Source organism: Peromyscus eremicus, chromosome 3 (assembly GCF_949786415.1).
Source record: "Peromyscus eremicus chromosome 3, PerEre_H2_v1, whole genome shotgun sequence".
Classification (NCBI taxonomy): Eukaryota; Metazoa; Chordata; class Mammalia; order Rodentia; family Cricetidae; genus Peromyscus; species Peromyscus eremicus.
Window position 1 is genome coordinate 78658772 of NC_081418.1, and position 15137 is coordinate 78673908.

Here is a 15137-nt window from a genome sequence, read left to right on the forward strand (position 1 = left end):
AATTATTTTGTAACAGATCAGAACAAATGGTTTCTTTCTTCAGAAAACAAAAGTAAACAATAAGATCAAGCTAATTTAAAAGATCCCAGTCAGAGCAAAAAATTGTCAAGTCTCAGTTTACTTGCCTCATCATTAAAGTCACATGCTTGAATAAAATTTTAATGTATTTGTGTGTCTATGTTTCTCCTGACTTCTTTTATCACTGTGTTGTATTTTTTAAAAAAAAGCTCAATTTTATATTTGACTACAATTGTTTATTTAAAAAGGAAACAAATATTTTTATTTTATTATTTTTAACTTTTATTTTTTTATTTATTTTGGTTTTCCTGAGACAGGGTCTCACTTTGTAGCTCTGGCTGTCCTGGAATTTGCTATGTAGACCAAGCTGGCCTCTGCCTCCAGAGTACTGGGATCAACTATGTGCACCATCATGACCAATAAATAAAATGAACCACGAAAGTAGTAAACTAGAAGTGAACAGATTATCTCTCTCCACTTCAACTTTCCGTCTCACACCCTGAACTGAATCTTGTCACAAAAATTTGGGAAAGATTTACAAAATACCAATACACAGACACACAGATACGCATGTGGACATTTATTTTGCCGTATAAAAACATAATGTGCTTACTGCTCTGACTCATCATTGCACTCAAGATCTACAGGGTGAGAAACTTCAGTTGCCTCTTATAAAACTAAAGTTTGTTCTTTGCAATAGTGCAGTTATTGCACACATAACTGCACCGTAATTTATTTAGCAGATCTCTACCGATGCACGTGTAAGTTGCTTCCAACTTTCTCCTTGTAACTTACTGAGAACAACATCGGTGCATATATTTCCTTGAGTGTTAGCTCCTGGCAGATAAAATTGCAACATCGGCATACCTGAGACAAAGGCATGCGCAAGCTAATTCTTGAAAAATATGACAAGTCACTCCATATGTAAGTTTGCCCCAGTTGGTACTTCCATGAATAGTATGTAGAAATAATTCATCTCATACAACCTCACCTTGACGGACGTGCAAACAGAAGCAAGCACCCTTTCCTCTTCAGTTCCCCCATCACACACCTTGGTCGTGAGTCTGCTCATGTTATCCTTCCTACCGGAAATGTTTCCTTTGTTGAATAGTTGATATTTAAGTACTGAATATTTGAGATGTGAACCCTGGGCAATAAGGTACAACTTGGGCATTAACTATGGAATTTAGAACAACTGGACTTTTGTCGCCCCGTTGTAATGAACAGGACGATCGTAAATTCTAATTTTCAGACTCTGTGGTGACTTGCTAGAATGGCTTGGTTGACACACACATAGATGCAGCCATTAAAGACAATTTTTTAGAAAATGGGTTGCTATTGGTTTTAGTAATATTCATTGATTTCCATTTTCATTCTTTTTTTTCCCTAAATATAGAATCAAAGAACCTTTTAGCACTCCCTCGTATCCCTTAAAATAACTTCAAGATATTTATCAGACCTTTGGCCAATACCTCCCCAAAATACAAATTTTCAAACCTCAGTAACAAAAGTTACCTAATGATTAGCAATGTAAAAATCAATCAATCAATGACTTCTTACCTGAAACCAAACATCGGACCTCTCTTAAAAGCTCTACAAAGAATCTGGAAGTGGAACACAGGCTGCAGCCGGGGAGGAATGTTTACAGTTTAGGCACAAGCACCAAGTGGTAGCTCCACGAGAAAGAATTTTCCCTCTGCGAACCAGCTGCAGACACAGTGGATTTACACCCGCAGCAGAGCTCTGCTGTGATGTATTAATTTACACCTACTGTGCCACTCAATTAGAAGCCAAAGGCCGAGCTGAGCACATAACTTCCACTGGAACCTGATCGGATTTTGCACTTGCTAGTCAAAACTTTAAATCACAGTGCCTGAGACATTGCACCAGGGCAAATGAAAGCCGGAGTTTTTGTTTTGTTTTGTTTTGTTTTGTTTTGTTTTTTGTTTTATAGTATGGTTGGTTAGATGGTGTATGAGGCCAGAATGTCTCCAACAGACAGTGAACTGGTCCCCTTGAAAACAGTAGGTAGACAGATAACAGAACAGCTATGAATTACTGAAATTATAAATGCCACAAGTTAAATATTTTCACACCAATTTTTTCAAGTACAGTTGACATCTATAAATAAGACTTTATGGCTAAAATAAAATAGTGTACAATTATTATTCTTTCTCTAAAGCAGTATTTTGATGCTGTATGTGTTTTGTGGAAAGGAATCCTATTTGTTGGTATCAAAAGAGCAAACTATGATGACTTCTTTATTAGTAATTGAATTACTCATATTTGGGAAAAAATATACTTGTAAGAGTAATACTAGTGCCGGGCGGTGGTGGCACATGCCTTTAATCCCAGCACTTGGGAGGCAGAGGCAGGCGGATCTCTGTGAGTTCGAGGCCAGCCTGATCTCCAAAGCGAGTTCCAGGAAAGGCGCAAAGCTACAGAGAAACCCTGTCTCGAAAAAACCAAAAAAAAAAAAAAAAAAAAAAGAGTAATACTAGTGACTGGAGAGATGGCTCCGAGGTTAAAAGCATACACTGCTCTTGCAGAGTACAGGAGTTCAGTTTGCAGCACCACCTGTAATTCCAGCTTGAGGAGATCCAACACCCTCTTCTGTCCTCATTGGATACACACATATGTGGAATACACCCACAGGATACACACACACACATACAAATAAAAATAAAAGACAATAGTAGAATATTATTCAGACTTCATGGCTGACACGCTACATCCCAGAGCTCTTCACCATAAACAGCACACAATGATCGATAACTTCCAGAACATTAACAAGGCATGGAAGGACGTGTCCTACAAACAATGATTACATTCCAAGCTGCTAGGAAAACTGAGGCAAGATATCACAAGTTCAAAGCCTGCCTGGAATACAGAGTGAATCCAAGGCTAGCTTGAAGAACTTAGTAATACACTGTCTCAAAATAAAACAAATACGAAATGGGAGAGGGGGGTTGGAAATAAAACTCAATCCATAGAGTTCTTGCCTGGCATACACAGGGCCCTGGGTTTGATCTTCAGTACTGCTAAAAGAGGAAGAAGGGAAGAGGGGGAGGGGGAAGGGAGAGAAGAAACTCATCCAACAATAAGAAAATCAATTGGTACATATCTCAGCATCCCTGCCAGCTGCTGGGAACTTCAACAACGGTTGTATGTCATTGAAACATAGTTATTACTAGGGCCGTTTTAAGCAACCAATTCCACACTGGCTTTCTATTCGGCCCACTATTCTTGGTTCTCTTTGTCTCTGAATGCGTTCAGGTTATTTTCCTATCCCGCCTCTTTCTGTGGTGGGAGCTTGTTGCAGTGTGGTAGCATGGCAGAAGGGCCTAGAGCACTCATCCTTAACTGTCCACTTCCAGCTGTCAGCCTTTAACCACGATCATGTCACCAGAAGCCAGGGCTTCCATGTCTTCCCTTCTGACCTCTCTGCTGTCCTTCTCCATGCATGTGGACCCCCACAGACATTGCTGTTTTCTTACCAGTCAATTATCTTTTCAAAGCTTTACATAATCCTAGTAGATCGTGTATTACCCATGCAGTGGGCAATTTTTGATCTACTTCTTGTGTGGTATCGTTTTTGACACATCATGGAACACGACCCATGGTATTTCTTGGTCTGCAGATTTGTGACTAATTCTTCCAATGTGTACATCCTTAAAACAAAAATTTATCTCTTTTCCGTTTTTTAAAGATGTATTTTGTTTGGGGAGATTGTTTTAATTTTTATTGTAAATATTTATTTTAAATATTTTCGTACCACATATTTTGATCATGTTTTCCCTTCCCCAGTGCCTCCCAGATCCTCCCTCCAGACTCCAACTTCATTCTCTCTCTCTCTCTCTCTCTCTCTCTCTCTCTACCTCTCTCTATCTCTATCTCTCTCCCTCCCTCCCTCCCTTGTCTGTCCATCTCTCTCTCTAACACACACACACACACACACACACACACACACTCAGAACAAACAAAAAATTAGTAAGATTATGTATATACCAATAACATGCCTGGTGCCCAGAGAGGCCAGAAGGGGGCAGCAGATCCTCCAGAACTGGAGTTACAGATGCTTGTGAGCCACAAGGAGAGCGCTGGGTTCAGAACCCAGGTCCTCCACAAGAACAGGAAGTGTTCTTTTGTCGTTGTTGCTGCTGTTGTTCTTTGTTTTTAAGATAGAGCCTCACTATGTAGCTCTGGCTGATCTAAAACTCATTTTGTAGACCTGGCTGGCCTCAAGACCCATCTGCCTTCTTAGTGTTAGTGTTAAAGGCATGCACCACCAACCGAGCAGCAAGTACCCCCAACAGATGATCCCTCTCTCTGGCCACAGCTCCAACCTCCTTTCTTCAATTTTGGAAACACATTTTTACTAGGTATGGAAGTCTAATTATGTTCTCTTTTTACCTCCCTCGATGATGTTACCTTGTTGCAGTCTTACATGCAGTGTGTTTTGAAAAGAATCAGCCATCATTTTTTGCTGTTGTTCTGGCTGATTTTCAGGTTTTCTTCTTATCACTCATCTTGAGCAACTTGACTATGGTGTGCCTTACTGTTATTTTCTTCTTTTTTCCTGGGACTATGGATTGTCAAGCTTCTTAGAGCTCTCAAACGGTTTTCATAAAACGGAGAAAATCCAGCTACTGTTATTAGATGTTTTTTCTCCACTCTTTCCTTCAAGGACTTAAACTGTAAGGGTGATAGGCTGTCTGAGGCTGTGCTGTAATGACCTGATCTCAGTAGCTCTTTTTTCCTTTAAGTGTGCCCATGTGCCATGTCGGACAATTCCTTTGTCTCCAGTTCACTGTTTTCTTCGGCAGAGTTTAGTCTGCCATTATCTTTTGCACTGCACATTTTATTCCAAATATTAGAGTTCTTTCTTCTACAGAAATTTGAGAACTTTCTGGACTGGTGAGAGGGCTCAGTGTGTAATGGCATTTGTCATCAAGCCTGATGACGTGAGTTCAATCCCCAGAGCCTGAATGATGGGAAAGAAACTGAATTCTGAAAGTTGGCTGACATTCAAATATGCTTACCCACACACATACTTACATGCTTATACTCAGAAAGTAAATAAATTTCCTTCTCTAAGGTCTAACCCAGACCCATCCTACCTGCCACCACCCACAGGTCCCATGTTCACAGCATCCAGACCTCCTATTTCCTTTTCTGGGGTCCAGTCCAGGTAGTGTCCCTAACCTCCCATCCATACCTGTTCTCCAGCCCACTATGTCTAGCCTAGGTCCTACATCCAGTGCAGTAGCTTAGCCAGGCCTCCCCTGCCTGAATCCCAACTCATCTCTAGGCTTCTGCCAGGCTCCTCACTACCTATCTCCCAACCTACAAGCCCCTCCCATGCCACATCAATACTTGCCACCCAACCAGACCCATCCCCACACTCCAGGCTTGGACCAGAAGGCACATCCTATACACAAGCTCAGCCCCCTCTGTCCACCTGACTGCATCTCACCCAAGCCATTTCCAACCCCTAGGCCCAGTCTTCAGATCCTCTCTTCTTCCCAACCTGTTCAGTCAATATCAGACTCAGAGCTAATAAAAGGACACATGCCCAGATCTTATCACAAAAATACCAACAATATGAAAGACCAAGCCAGTATCTTTTCTCCAAAGTCGATCAGTCCTGTAGAATGTTTGCCAATGAGAAATATCTAGATGAATCCCAGGACATAGAAATTAAAAGAAGAATCATAAACTTCATCAAATAATTCAAGGAGCTTGAAGAAGATTCAAAGAAACAATTCAAGGAACTTGAGAAAGAGCTTAAGGAGAACAAACAGCTGAGTGATACCCAAGAAAACACAAGCATAAAGCTGATGGAAATGGCAAACACAGTCCAGATTTGAGAAGAGAATTCAATAAAGAGATAGAAACATTGAAGAGGACTCAAGCTGAAATGAAGTTGGCATTGAAAACCCCAATAACTTAACTTGAAAATTCAAAGGAAAGCTTTAAAAGTAGAAAGAATCAAGCAGAAGATAGAATGCCAGGGCTTGAAGATATAGTAGAAGACCTAGATGAAATAAGCAGGGAATATAAAAATTAAAACAAAAAACAGGAAAGGAATATTCAGGAAATGTGGATCACCATGCAAAAAGACCAGACCTTCAAATTATAGGCACAGATGAGGAAGAAGACTCCCAACTCACTACCATGGACTAGATTAAATGTAGTTGGTTGTTTTTATTCTTTAGTCTTTGGCCCTTTGCCTTTGGGGGGGGGGGGCTCCACCCAGCTCCCAAATAATCACACCAGAGGCTTTTTCTTACTTATAACTTCCAGGCCTTAGCTTGACTCTGCCTCCTTTTCTCATTACTCAATCCTCTCTTCCCAAATTTCTCCGCCTATTTATTCTCTCGGCCTGCCAGCCCCAACTATCCTTTTTCCTTCATAGCTATTGGCCATTCAGCTTTTTATTAGACCAATTAGGTGTTTTAAACAGGCAAAGTAACACAGAGTTTAGCAAATGAGACATAAAAGAATGAAACACGTCTTTGCATCATTAAACAAATTTTCCACAGCAAAAATAAATGTAACACATCCTCAGCTAATATCTCACAACAAGATCATAGGAAAACTTTCCTAAACTAAGGAAAGAAACACCTATATAGATACAAAGAAGCACACAGAACACCAAATAGACAAGATCAGAAAAGAAAATCTCCACGGCATATCATAAATATACAGTAAGTATGCATGACAAAGAAAGTGTATTGAAAGGTAGAAGAGAAAAAAATATATAAAGTCCCATATAAAGGAAAACCCATTCAGAATAATAGGCGACTTCTCATGGAAACTTTGAAAGCCAGAAGAGCCTGGAGCAATGCATTTCAAGTCCTAGAAGACTTTGATGACCAGCTAGACTAATATATCCAGCAAAACTATCTACCATAAATGAAGAAGAAAGAAAAAATTTCATAGTATAAGCAGCCTAAGAAATGGATAACCAAACCAAACTTTAGAAAGCACAGGAAGCATTATTTCTAGCCAAAAAGAGGAATGAGCATGGCAGAGAGACTGTGGAAAGAGATACAAAACCATCCTTATTAAAATACAAAGTACCACTAGAACATGAATAACACAAAAATCAACAGAATAGTGACCACAATTAATACACACATTTCAATAATAGCTTTAGATATCAATGACCTCAATTCTTCCTTCAAAAGACACAGGCTAAATGAGTGAGTCAAAAATCCAAATTCATCTATCTGTTGTCTATAAGAAATGCATCTTAGTTTTAAAGACAGGCACCACTTTAGAGTAAAAGGATGGGCAAAAGTTCTCCCAACAAATGGGACCAGGAAGCAAGCAGGCATCACTATCCTAATACCTAACTAAATAGACTTCAACTAAAACTAATCAGAAAAGAGAGAGGGACACTTCATTCTAATCAGAGAAAGAGTTAGCTAAGGAGTCATTACTATCCTAAACATATATCCATCAAACTTAGGGGTGCTATGTCTTATCTAAAAGTATACTGCTGAATTTGAAGACACAAATTAATATCATTCCATCAATATTAGGTGACTTAAACCTCACTTTCTCCAATACACAGGTCTTCTGAACAAAAAATAAACAGAGACACATCAGAATTAATTGACATCATGCATCAAATAGATCTAACAGATATCTACAGAATATTCCCACTCAAACACCAAAACAAACAAACAAACAAACAAAATCCTACAATCTACTTAATAGTACAAGGAAGGTTTTCTAAATTAGGCCACATCCTGGGACACAAAACAAATTTTTGCAGATTCAAAAAGATAGAAATCCTTGTATCCTATCTGACCATGATGCAATAAAACTTACAATTGACAACAAACAAATCTCTAGTAAATGCACAAATTTATGGAGATTAAACTACTTATCACTGACTGATGACTGGGTCAGAGAAGAAATCAAGAAAAAAATTAAAACTTCCAGGAAATAAGTGAAAATGAAAACACAACAAAATAAAGCTTCTGGTACACATTGAAAGCAGTCTTATGAGGGAAATTTATAGCTCTAATTGCCTACATTAAACAACCAGGAAGAAAACGAATAAGTGGCCAAATGATACAATTCAAAAATTTGGAAACACAAGGACAAACCAAATCCAAACCTAATCGAAGGCCAGAAATAATAAAAATCAGATCAGAAATCAATAAAATAGAAACAATACAAAGAATCAATGAATCTAAAAGCTGGTTTTGGTTTTTTTTTTTTTTTTTTTTTGAGATGGTAAACAAGACTGACAGACTCTTGGCCCAACTAAGCAAAAGTAAGAAAGAAAGGACTCAAATTACCAGAATCAGAAATGAAGAGAGAAACATTGCAATAAACACTAAAGAAATTCAGAATAATATAAGGAAATACTCTTAAAACCCATAACCCATTAAGCTGGAAAATCTAAAGGAAATAGATGAATTTCCAAACTTAAACAAAAAAGTCAACAACCTAAACAGACCCATAGCAAATAAGATTGAAATAGTAATAGAAATCCTTCCAGTTAATAACAGTCCAGAGCCAGATGGGTTCACAGGAAGATTTTACCAGACTTTCAAAGAAAAATCTATAGTCAATCCTTCTCCTTAAACTATTCAAAAGAAAAAGGAGGAGAAGGAGGAGGAAGAGGAGAAGAAGAAACACAGAGAAGAAACAATCCCAAACTCCTTTCATGAAGCCATTATCAGTCCAATACCAACACCAGTTAAAGACACAGCAAAAAAGGAAAACTACAGCCAAATATCCCTGGTGAGCATAGAATCAAAACTGCTTAATAAAATACTTTCAAACAGAATACAGATATACACTGGAAAAGATTATCCACATGACCAAGTTGCCTTTATCCCTGAAATGCAGGGATGGTTCAACATACGCGATGGTTCAACATAATAAACTTCATTAATGTACTTAAAGACAAAAATCACATGATCACCTCAACAGATGCAGAAAAAGTCTTTGACAAAATCCAACATGACTTCATAATAAAAGTCCTAGATATATGGCCAGAGTGATAAGAGCTATATATGAGAAATTCATAGCCAACACCTTCCTAAATGGAGGAAAGTTTTTAGCAATATTACTGAAGCCAGGAATAAGACAGAGTCGGCCACTATCCACACTCTTTTTCAACATTGTAACCAAAGTACTAGGGGGAGCAACAAGGCAAGAGGTGGAAATTAAAGGGACAGATATGGGGAAAGGAGTCAAACCATCCCTATTCACAGATGACATTGTACTATACATTAGAGATTCCAAAAATCTTACCAGAAAACTTCTAGAAATGATAAACAAATTCAGCCCTATGGCAAAACACAGAATCAGCTTACACAAATCAATAGCTTTTCTATCCACCAACAAAAAACACACAGAGGAGATCATAGGCATATTTCCATTCACAACAGCCTCAACAACAACAACAATAATAACAACCAATCATCTAAAGAAAGAGAAAGACTCCTACAGTGAAAACTTCAGTCCTAAGAAGAAAGCAATAAAGAAAGACACTAGAAAAATGGAAAGATACCTGTCTTAATCACTACTCTATTTCTGTGAAGGGACACCATGGCCAACGCAACTCTTATTTTTAAAAAAGCATTTAGTCAGGAGCCTGCTTACAGTTTCAGAAGATGAGTTCAAGATCATCATGGTGGGAAGCAAGCAGGTATGGCACTGGAGGACTAACTAATAGCTGTACATCCTGATCTTCAGGCGGAGAGAGACTGGGCCTGGCATGGGCTTCTGAAACCTCAAAGCTGACTGTTGGGCACTAGACAATCAATTGATGCGGTCTTCCATGGGGAAGGTCACCTCTACTATTCCTAGCTTTCCTCGTGGACTTCGCCGCTAACATGGCAGTTTCACAAGTAAACTCAGTGCAAAGCATAGCATGGTGGCACATGGCTGCAGTTCCAGCACTGGGGAGGCAGAGGTAGGAAGATCACCTCCTGAAAATCCAAAATCCAGCTTGGTCTACACAGCAAGTATGAGGCAGTTTGAGCTCTATGTAATGAGAACTTACCAAGATGGCTTTCCCTTCACAGTAGGCCTGCATTAGGTTCTTTCCCAAAGGTTGAAATTATAGACACAAATCATTACACCCAGATATGGTACGTAGCCAGGTTGATCTCAAACTCAAAATCCTCCTGTTCCTTTTGTCTCAGCCTCTCGGATGTCTCCAAACCACACACACTCACACAGCTCACCATCACCATCACCACATACCAACACCTCCAATTCCCACCCTGGAACAACCCTAGACTTAGAGAATGGATATCATCAGAGCAGTAGAAATGTAACTAACACAACTATAAATAACTAGTGTTGCCATGGAGCCCAGGCTGACTTGGAACTTGAAATGATCCTTTTGCATCAGCCTCAGGGCTGGGATTGGAGGTGTGTGTCCAAACTATTCAATGGGGGAAAACAATCTCTTCAATAAATAGTTATGAGACAGTTAGGTATCAACATAGAGGGGAGTGAAGTTTAGTCACAGAAGACTGTGATTCCAGCTTACTCAGGAGGCTGAGGCAGAGGGACCACCAACATCATGGGACAGGTAAGAGCCTGTGTTCAGAAAAAAAAGCCCCACCACTACAAAAAAAAAGTAAAAAAACAACAAAAAATAAAAATTCAGCACTGGGTATGCAGTGCTTATTTCAAGTATTTATACTGTTGGTTGATATAAGTATTATTGATTTAGATTAGATGAGTGATTTTCACAGGGCAGTGTTCTTTTCTCCTAAGTATGGAGTTTTATCCTCATCCTTGGATTGATTTTTTTATTTTTATTAAATTTGTTGTTTATTTACTGAAAGAAAGAGGTGTGGGAGAGAACATGTATCACAACATGCAAAAGACTGCTTGAGGGAGTCAACTCTCTCCCTCCACCATGTGGGTTCCAGGAACTAAGCTCAGGTCATGAGGCTTGGCAGCAAATGCCGCTGTCTACTATGCTCTCTCTTTAGCTCTGCAACTTATCAGCTAAACTTCAATATTTTTCTTCTTTCTTTAATAGAAATACATTCAGAGACTAGCTCTCATTTTCCAGAACACGAAGAAGTTATCATTTTGGAACTGGATGTAGTGTCATACATTCTTAGTCCAGCACTCAGGAGACAGAGGCAGATGGATCTCTGAGTTTGAGGCCAGCTTGATCTACAAAGCAAGTTCCAGATCAGCCAGGTCTACATTGAGAATGACTGTTTCAAAAAAAATGAAAAGAAGTTATTATTTTTGCAGAATTCATGATTCTTGGCTTCAAGCCACAGAAATTGACTCTGATTGACGTTAACAGAAGCTTATCTGCAAAGCAATAGGCCTGAAGAGGTTAGAGTCAGGCTTTTAAAACAGGGAACAAGGGAGCAAGAGGTGGTGGCACACACCTGTCACCTTAGCACCGGGAACATGGGAAAAGGAACACCAGAGTTCAGAGTCATCCTCAGCTATGTAAACATCACTAGAGCAGATTGGTCTACAGAAGACCCTGTGTCAAAGAAAGCAAACACTGGCTGCCGGAGGCTTGCCTCACTGCTTTACCTGATGAGACTAGTGTCGCCCAAGCACTGGCTCCTTATCTCACCCAGGCTCAGGCCAAAGATATAAAATTTGGTATGGACAGCCCTGCCCTGACACTTCAAGGTATAAACCTTTTAGGTGATGCTGTAGCCTTGAGAGTGGAGCCAAAGGGAAAAGCAGTGATTATGAACAGAGCTGGAGAAGTCCCAAAGTAAGAAAAGATAGTGTGACTGTTCCTGATATCACAAATGAAGAGCCTAGAGCTGACACAACACTGCTACTGATGTGGCACACTTCACCACAAGGAGTACTTTGAAAGGACCATTAATGTAACTGGAGTTATCTCCAGTCCCGTCCAGGCCCTAAGCCAGCCACTCAGACCCAAATAAACACACAGATGCTTATATTATTTAAACTGTTTGGCCTAATGGCTCAGGCTTCTTGCTAGCTAGATCTTACACTTAAATTAACCCATAATTCTTATTTATGTTTAGCCACATGGCTTGGTACCTTTTCCCAGTTCTGCCTTCACATCATGCTTCCTCTGTGTCTGGCTGGTGACTCCTGACTCAGCCTTCCTCTTCCCAGAATTATCCTCTCTCTTTGTCCCACCTATACTTCCTGCCTGGCTACTGGCCAATCAGCACTTTATTAACCAATCAGAGCAACACAACACAGCATACAGAGCAATATCCACAGCACAGTAAAGCAGCTAATACAGTGGGAATCAGAATATGCACCATGCTAGCTAGTGATGCTATAACTGCTGAACTTGAAAAGCAGTCTAAACCTGCAACAAATTGTTCAGAGTGCTAAAATTTCTGCAAAAGGAGATCAAGAAATGGAAATACCATTTCTAATGCAGTGGAAAAAGTTGGAAGGAAGGGTTTCATCACAATGAAAGATGAAAAAACACTGGATAATAAATTAGAAGTTATTGAAGGCATGAAGTTGTATAGAAGATGTCTTGGTCACTGTTCTATTGCTGTGAGGAAACATCATGATCATGGCAACTCATATAAAAGAAAACATTTAATTCGGACTTGCTTAGAATTTCAAAGCTTTGGAAGCTAAGCAGGGTCGGGCCTGGTTAGTACTTGGATGGGAGACCGCCTGGGAATACCGGGTGCTGTAGGCTTTAAAAAAAAAAAAAAAAGAATTTCAAAGCTTTAGTCCATTATCATGATGGAGGGGAGAATGGTGGCATGCAGGCAGACATGGTGCTGGGGAAGTAGCTAAGAGTTCTACATCCAGATCCACAAGCAGCAGGGGAAAAGACTGGCTTTGGCTTTTGAAATCTCAAAACCCACCTCCAGTGACATACTTCCTCCAGCAAGGCCACACCTCCTAATCCTTCTCAAGTAGTGCTGCCCCCTGATGATTAAGTATTCAAATGCGTGAGCCTATGGAGGTCATTTTTATTCAAACTTCCACAAAAGACCTAGTTCCCCATATTTTGCTAACACAGTAAAAGGTCAGAAATGTGAATCCCAAGATGCCTACCTTCAGTTGAGTGAAAGAATATTTCTAGTGTTCTGTCCATTGTACCTCCTCTAGAAATTTCCAGTACTCACTGGGAGACCTTGGTCATAATTGCTAGGAATGTTAAAAAGAAAAGCTCTAAGTACACTGGTTTTGAACAGGGTAAAAGTTGGTCTTTGGGTTGCAGCCGTCAAAGCATCAGGACTTGGGGACAATAGAAAGAACCAGCTTAAACATATGTCTATTGCTACTGGTGGTGCAGTACTTGGAGAAGATGGGTTGAATCTAAATCTTAAAAGATTTTCAAGCTCAGGACTTAGGGAAAGTCAGAGAGGTCATTGCCACCAAAGATGACAATGCTCAAATTGAAAACCACATTGAAGAAATCACTGGGCAATGATACAGCTAGTGAATATGAAGAGGAAAAGCTGAATGAATAGCTGAAATAGCTGTGCTGAAGGCAGAAGGAACAAGTGATATTGCTATAAATGAGAAGGAAGAGTTATAGATGCCCTCAGTGCTACACTAGCTGCTGTTGAAGAAGGCGTTGTTCTAGGAGGGGGCTGCACTCTGCCTTGATGCATTCCAGCCTTCTACTCATTAAAGCCTGCTAATGAAGACCAGAAAGTTGATGTGCAAATTATTCAGAGTCCTGAAAATTCCTGTAGTGTCTATTGCAAAGAATTAGGTGTTGAAGGATATTTGATAGTTGAGAAAATGCTGCAGAGTTTCTCAGAATTGGTTATGATGCTATTCTTGGAAGTTTTGTGAACATAGTAGGTGTTGGGAGAAGTTTCTCAGTCCCGCCTAGCCCCACGCTCCAGATGAATCTTTCTCACCCAAGCTCTAGCAGCCGGTTATAAAATAATTACTCAGAGGCTTATATTAATTACAAACTGTATGGCCTATGGCTCAGACTTCTTGCTACCCAGCTCTTACATCTTAACTCAACCCATTCCTATTAATCTATGCATTGCCACATGGCTTCGTGGCATTACCTGTTCTCTCACATCTTGCTTCTCCTGGCAGTGGCTCACAGCATCTACTCTGACCCTGCCTTTCTTCTCTCTCGATCTCGTGGATATCCCACCTGGCTCTATCCTGTCCTGCCATAGGCCAACGCAGCTTTATTTAATGGGAGCAACACATATTCACAGCATACAGAAAAACATCCCAGAGCAGGTAGGAAAGGAAATCATTGATCCAACAAAGACTATAAGAACTGCTTTACTGGCTGCTGTGGGAAAGCCTCTCTATTGACTATAGCAGAACCTGCAGTGACAGAAATACCTAAAGAGAAGGAACCTAGGATGGGCACAGTGGGAGATGACATATCTGAATTCTCAAAACAGTACACTGTCATTCCCTGTAACTGTGGCAGGAAACTCAAGGATGCTCAAAGCAAACTGCTCACCAAGAATAACTTCCAAGAATTCAGTTGAAGAAAATGCCTGAAGGAAAGACTGGTCCATCCATCAGCTACTGGTTTCAGTTGACAGTATACAATGGTTTACCGTTGTCATTGTCCATGCCTATAGATAATTTATTTTGTATTTTTTAATAAATACATTTGTACATTCCTGGTACTAGGGGCAAGAACCATACCCCAGGGTCCTACTTTCAACTTAAATCACTGAGGCATTTCTACTGTTACAGTCAGGATTTTTGTGCCTGCTGCCACCAGATGGAAAGTTCAGGAGCAGATCTCTATAGAGAGGAAGAACAATTGTGTACAAAATAGGGAAGTATCCAATTTTGTGACCTCTGTAAGAAAATTTTGTTTAAATTTTTCAAAAAGCACCTGGGGCCTATGCAGGATCGCTTGGCTCGGCCTGGGAGGAGGGGACTGGACCTACCTGGACTGAGTCTACCAGGTTGATCTCAGTCCGCGGGGAAGGCTTTGCCCTGGAGGAGATGGGAATGGGGGGTGGGCTGGGGGGAAGGTGAGGGGGACGGGAGGGAGGAAAACAAGGGAATCCGTGGCTGATATGTAGAACTGAATTGTATTGCAAAATAAAAATTAAAAAAAATTAAATAAAAAAAATGTGGCCTAGAAAAAAAATTTCAAAAAGCAAAAATAAATACATAAACAGGGCTATCAGGGT

The 15137-nt window shown here is 40.0% G+C and overlaps 2 pseudogenes; one reads left to right on the plus strand and one right to left on the minus strand.

The window, feature by feature from the left end:
* LOC131906305 (large ribosomal subunit protein eL33-like) overlaps positions 1–1090 on the minus strand; it is a 28276-nt pseudogene extending 27186 nt beyond the window's left edge.
* A 10555-nt stretch (positions 1091–11645) lies between these two features.
* Positions 11646–14474, plus strand: LOC131906306 (60 kDa heat shock protein, mitochondrial-like; annotated as a pseudogene).
* Positions 14475–15137: the final 663 nt, after the last annotated feature.